This window comes from Myotis myotis, unplaced genomic scaffold (assembly GCF_014108235.1).
Source record: "Myotis myotis isolate mMyoMyo1 unplaced genomic scaffold, mMyoMyo1.p scaffold_m19_p_2, whole genome shotgun sequence".
In the NCBI taxonomy this organism is placed as follows: Eukaryota; Metazoa; Chordata; class Mammalia; order Chiroptera; family Vespertilionidae; genus Myotis; species Myotis myotis.
The window spans coordinates 20,020,031-20,026,687 of record NW_023416324.1 but is presented as its reverse complement, the minus strand read 5'-3'; the positions used below and the strand labels follow the sequence as shown (position 1 = coordinate 20,026,687).

Genomic DNA, 6,657 nt, shown 5'->3' with positions numbered 1-6,657 from the left:
AAGCATTCAGCTCTGCCAGAGGGTCCGCAAATCTGAGCATCTGTCCTCCCGGCCGGCCGATCCCTTGCCCACCCGACCCCTGGAAATCGGAACCGCAGCGTCACCATCTCACAATTCCCGGCGTCGACGCGGTGGGACTCTTAGTTCCTGGTCGTGGATCGTAGAGAGTGGACAGGAAGCCAAATTTCCTATTTGCTCCTGGGAAGACTTTTCTGTGACTACCTCCTCTGCCCTGTCTGGCTCCTCCCTCGCAGTCCAGGTAAAAGGTCATCTTGTATTACTTTTTGAATAAAACCCGTTTTTATTTCATTACCTCTTCCAGCATCTTCTCTGACACCTCCAGCTCGAACCCAGCCGAAGTATCTTCAGAGAGCCTTCTGTGATGTTCTCAGCTTAGGGCCATCCCTCCCTCATTTCATCCTCTGAATCCGGCAAACGCCTAGCAACTCTCCTAGGAAATGTGCCTCCTAAGGTAAGCGTTCTCTGACTCCCCACTCAAAGCATTTCTCCTCTTCTATCCCCGAAAAACTCCTCCTCATCCGTCTAAGTCCAGTATGCCACTCCCCTGTTGAGCCTCCCCGGACTTCCCTAGCGTGGGGACTCATATCTGTGGGGACCCCTCAGGCCTTCGGCTCTGGTGACCCACAGGGTGAGAGTCCTGACGTCGTTTTACACCTCTTGTTCGGTCACACTTCTCGTGGAGTGTGTGAGCTCTCAAGGGCAGGAACCGCGGGCGTGGCTCCTCCCAGTGCCCAGTGAGTGCCTGGCACAAATAAAAGTGCTGAAGAGGATTCAATATCTGTTACTCAAAAGCTAATTTAGAAGTTCATCTGGAACAGTGATGATATGAGAACAACTAAGACATTCTTGAAAAAGAAGAAAGAGGCCTCCCTGTACCGGATAAAAACATATTTTTAAAGTGATAGTCTTTGAAATAGCATGGTGGTGGTGCAGGACGAGACGGCAGTAGCACCGAACAGAGTCTAGAGTAGCCTGGTGCACATTGGAGGATGCAGTACACAGTGAAGACAGCATTTCAAATCAGGGTGGCCAAAGAGCTCATATGTGTTCATGTCCCCTGTCAGGCTGCAGGCTTCTTGAACGGCAGGGGCACTTCTGGTCCTGCCGCAGTACCTGCCAGGGGCGACCTGAAAAACCTAATCAGAGCATGCACAGATGGTGTAGAGCAGTGACCACGGAGTCTGGAGGAGCCATTTTCTACTTCTCACCCAGCCTGGCCACAGGACTGCTGGGTGTACTTGGTTGGGGTCATTCTGCTTAGATAGTCACTTCTGCCTGGCTTGGGTTCAGACTGAATGATTCCTCTGTGCCCTTCTACTTGGAACCTTTTTGCTTTCTATGCATAAGTACGGCCTTTCAGGAGGCAGTCACTTTACAGGAGGGGTCAGTTGCAAGCCCCTTCTTTGAAAGATTCATAGTCATTTCCACTATAGTATGAATTAGTGACTGAGGTCCTCCTGAGAACAAGCATCTACTGACTGTAAGGAGGTAGACCAGGACAGCCATGAAATGCTGAAGGGAACCCTCAAGAAAAGATGAGAGGAGGGGAGGGGCGCCCAAACAAACTTTGGCTCTATTTTTTTTAATATATTTTTATTGATTTCAGAGAGGAAGGGAGAAGGAGAGAGAGAAACATCAATGATGAGAGAGAATCATTGATCAGCTGCCTCCTGCATGCCCTCTACGGGGGATTGAGCCCACAACCCAGGCATGTGCCCTTGACCAGAATCGAACCTGAGACTCTTTAGTGCGCAGGCCAACGCTTTATCCACTGAGCCAAATCAACTAGGGCGGCTCTATTTTTTTTAAACCACTTTTGAGCTGGCTGTATTTGGCTTCCATGGTCTAAATCTATCTCACGAGCTCATTTCATCCCTTGGTACAGAGTAGGCACATTCACTATGCTTACCGAATGAATGAATCAATGAAGGTAAGAAGGAACGAATCAGAATCCAGTCTGTTCATATATTATCTGTCAAGGGCTAGTGGACAGGATACAAATAAGCTGGATGTATCTTTTTCCCTACTGCATATTTATATCACTAAATCTCCATGGCAACCCTATGTCACAGGGGCTATAATTGTTCCCATTTTACAAATGAAAAATCTGAGACTCAGAGAAGTTCAGGAATTTGCCAAGGGTCACATAGCAAGTAAGGGTGGAGCCTGGATTCAAAGCTATCTGTCCTGACTCCTACCCTTTATGTTTAACTGCCAACCAGTGGCTGAGCATTCTGGCTGCAGCTCAACAAAAATCACCCAGTCATCCTGCTGGCATCCAGCCCAAAAATTGTCAGCCCCTCTCCTGCCAGTCTCTCATGCCACTGTTATCCATAAATGCTGTGCAGAGCCCTCAAGAATATGTTGCTGCCCTAGCCGGTTTGGCTCAATGGATAGAGCATCGGCCTGTGGACTGAAAGGTCCCGGGTTCAATTCTGGTCAAGGGCACATGGCCAGGTTGCAGGCTCAATATCCGATATCCGGTTGGGGATTGCAGGAGGTAGCCAATCAATGATTCTCATCATTGATGTTCCTATCTCTCCCTCTCCCTTCCTCTCTGGGAGATATATATATATATATATATATATATATATATATATATATATATATATATATATATATATATATATTGCTGAAGCAGGACAAAAAAAAACTCTGATCTCTGGCCAGGATCGTGTCAATCAATTTCAATCTATTTTTCCTAAACCAATCATAATCATCATCACAAAGACTGCAATAAGAAAGATGTCTTATGTCTGCCTAGAGCTGGAGAATTTGCAAAAATACTTTCCTATTGATCATTTCATTCAGGCTTCCCAGTACTTCCTGGGATTGGATGTGAGCTAAATTTAGGTTTGGCTGAGGAAAATAGAAAATCCCCAAATAACAGAGCCATAAACAAACATAGGTTTATCCTACCAAGTATGTCGTCGATAATATTGGAGGCATGCCATGCCCAGCTCCTAGCTTCTAGCTTCGTGGTACAAAATGGCTGTTGGAGCTCCAGCCACATTCCCAGGGCTAATATGTAACCCAGTGGTCGGCAAACTGCAGCTCAAAAGCCGCATACGGCTCTTTGGCCCCTTGAGTGTGGCCACAAAGTTTCAATTGCACTGTACGTGCGCGCCCGCATGTGGTATTTTGTGAAAGAGCCACACTCAAGGGGGCGCAGTTTGCCGACCACTGATCTAAGCAATATGTGAATGTGTGTGACCACACACCTTGTTCTTGGTCCATGTCCTTTTTGATTGATCAGTGCCATCTCCATACACAGGTTGTTAAATATTATAAACATCAACCCTGCACATTCCAAGCATCAGGAAGCCTCCCGTTAAGCAGCCACCTTCAAATTCCACCTGTGTTAATTTCCTAGGGCTCCTGTGAAAAAGTACCAAAATCTGGGTAGTTTAAAATAGATATTTATTGTCTCACAGTTCTGGGAGCTAGAAGTCCAAGCTCAAGGTGTTGGCAGTGCCATGCTCTCTTTGGTGGTTCTAGGGGAGAGTCTTTGCTGCTTCTAGCTTCTGGTGTTTGCTGGCAATCCTTGGAGATCCTTGGCATTCCTGGGCTTGTAGGCTTATCACTCCAGTCACATGACTGTCTTCTCCCATTGTGTCTTCACATCATCTTCCCTCTGTACATGTCTGTCTCTGTGCTCAAATTTCCCTGTTTAATAAGTATTCCAGTCATTCTGAATTAGGACCCACCCAAATGACCTCATTTTAAATTGATTGTGTAAAGACCCTGTTTTCAAATAAGGTCACATGCTGTGGTATTTGGGTTAGAGAGGTGGGAAGATATAGTCAGTAGTTGGGTATGTTGTTACTTCCTCCCACACCCAATAAAGTCAAAATACTAGGGAAGAAAGGGAGACTGGATATTGTGTGAAGACTGGCAGTCTCTGCCACAAGTAGGAAAGGTTATTCCCCCTTCTACTGATCACATACCAGTTAGAATGATTATGGGATTTACTCCATAGGGAGAGGTGAACAGAGAAGTAAATAAGCATTTATTAAGCACCTATTGTGTGACAGTTACCATGATGAATGTTTACAAATACATGGTTGTATTTAATCTTTGTTTGTGTTGTTAATCCCCACCCAAGGATATTTTTTCCATTGATTTTTAGAGAGAGTTGAAGGGAGGGAGGGGGAGAGAGAGAGACAGAGAAACATCAATGTGAGAGAGACACACACTGATTAGTTGCCTCCCACAGGGGCCCTAACAGGGGTTAGGGATCAAACCTGCAACCTAGGTATGTGCCTTTGACCAGGAATCAAACCTGCAACCCTTTGGTCCGAGGGCTGACACTCTAGCCACTTAGCAAACCAGCCAGGGCTATTTCATCTTTATACAACCCAGCAAGATGGACATTATTGGCCCCATTTCACAGATGAGAAAATTGGTGTTAAATCCTTTGTCCAAGATTACACTGTTAGTGTGAGCAATAGAGCTTGAACTTAACTCTGGTCTGAAACTTTATGCCTGTGAAATGGGCCCTGAGAATGGAGCATAAAGCCAGAACAAAGCATGCTTCAATCAGGCCAACAGCAAACAGCAGGAGACCTGAGGGGGTCTGGAACTCAGAGTGAGATCACAGATGAACTGGTAGAAGAGCATCAACCTGAAGTCAGCACTGCCAACTCCCTGGGGGCATCAGTGAGATGGAGACCCTGAAGAAACCGCAGCCAGATGTTGAAAGCAGCCTTAGGCATTGTAAAGTCAGAGCTGTCTTTAAGTTAAGGATGGAAACTAATAACAGCAGCAGCCACCGTTTGTTGAGCATCTACTATACTCCAGAAACTGTATTATGTATTTAACATTAATAATAGCTTACATTACCAGAGTAGTTGCTATCATGCAACCTTGTACAATTGATATGACCTTGAATCTCACAACAATCCTTTGAAGTTTGTGCTATTAATATTACAAGAGAGAAAACAAGCTAGAGAGGCTAACTAACCTGTTCAAGGTCACACAGCTAGTAAATGGCACCTCTATGCTACATGCATTTCCTCCATCTTCACAACAAGCCTGCAAGGTGGGAATTATTACTCTCATTTCACAATTCAGGAATCTGAGGCCCAGAGATGCCAAGTACTTGCCCAAGATGACACAGCTGGCAAATGACAGAGCCAGGGCTCTGGCTCGGGGCTGTGCACTGGTGAGGAATTTGAAATGGTACAGGCCAGGATCATGTTGGAGCAGATCCTGGACCCCAACTCTTGGAATCCCAAATCCTAGTTATTAGTAAGGCATCTGTCCCCTGACACAGAGGCAGGCAGGACAGAGGCCTGGTCTGTGCCTCAGAACCCAGCCCAGGACCTGGTACCGAGCTGGGCCTCTTTCTAAATTCAGCGTGTTGACTGACTATGGGGTTACAGTCACACCCTTCCCTAGACCGACAAAATGCTAAGTTGCTGAATTGGGTAGTTTGGATTTCTTTATGTTTCTTTTCACTCTCTTTTAGGCTGAATGCAAATGTGAAAAAATAATAGTGTGCAACGATTAAGGAATCCACACACCTTCTCTCAAGCCAGACCTAGTCATTTCTGACAAATGTGATGAGAATACAACCATCACCACCAAAAAAACCCACAGATACTCCGCTGAAAAGTCTCACTTTCTCCAGCTGCTGTCTCCAGGGCCACCTGAGAGTGGAATGGAAAGGGATTGATCCAATGGTGCTCAGATGGGTGGGCTTCAGAACCACCTGGAAGGCTTGCTAAAACAGGTTTCTGGGCCCCACCCCAGAGTTTCTGAGCCACTAAGCCTTATAGCAATCATTTCAAACTCAAAGGCTAACACGGGCCAAATAAATGAGGCCTGCGGGCCGCGAGTTTGACATGCTTGCCTTAGAGTATGCATTTCTGACAAATTCCCAGACGATGCTGATGCTGCTGGCCCAGGAACCACACTGTGAAAACCCCTGGCCTGAATGAACTTGAAGCACAGCAGACAGAGGTCAAAGCTGTGTACCCTTGAAAGAAAGCATTGGGCTCTCACCCCAACCCAGCTCAGGTGAGAGGTAGGGTGAGGCAAACACCAACCTGGGCTGGAAGGCTGTGTGTCCCTAGATAATAAACGAACAGACTCCAGGGGTATATAAACTTCAATTCATCTCTGGGGCAACTCTCACTGGCTGTGTGACCTTGGAAAAGTTACTTATCTTGTATGAACCTGACTTACGCATCTGTACAATGGGCATGAAAAGGGAGTGCCTACTTTCTAGAACTGGTTCTAGGAGTCCATGAGCTCTTGCTGGGTGCTTGGCTCATACCTTAGTAAATGCATTCTAAGTGGTCGCTCTTGGTATTACTACCCTGAGCCAGGGGGTCAGAGGAGAAAGTCCAGCAAAGGGTCAGGGATACTGCTGAGGAAGGATGGGAGAAGCAGCCCACAAGGAGGTTTGGGAACCTGAGCTGAGGAACACCCAGCCAGGGTCAGAGGTCCAGGAAGAGGGTCAGCATGTTGTGAGGAGGTGGGTGGCGGAATTCTATTCCATTCCCTGTGGGATTGCACAGGGGCAGAGGCCAATGTGCGGAGCACTGAGTCATGCAAGCCTGTCCCAAGCTGAGCCACTTTTGAAATTGCTGTAGTCACGTTCTCCTCTCGAAAACTGCTCGCTCATCTCAA

The 6,657-nt window shown here is 46.6% G+C and overlaps 1 long non-coding RNA gene across 1 annotated transcript; it reads left to right on the top strand.

Moving 5' to 3' along the window:
* Positions 1 to 22: 22 nt before the first annotated feature.
* Positions 23 to 6,152, top strand: LOC118677319. Its single transcript, XR_004974371.1, has 3 exons — positions 23 to 259; positions 344 to 472; positions 5,492 to 6,152. It is a non-coding gene; the product is annotated as an uncharacterized LOC118677319 (long non-coding RNA).
* The last annotated feature ends 505 nt before the right edge of the window (positions 6,153 to 6,657 follow it).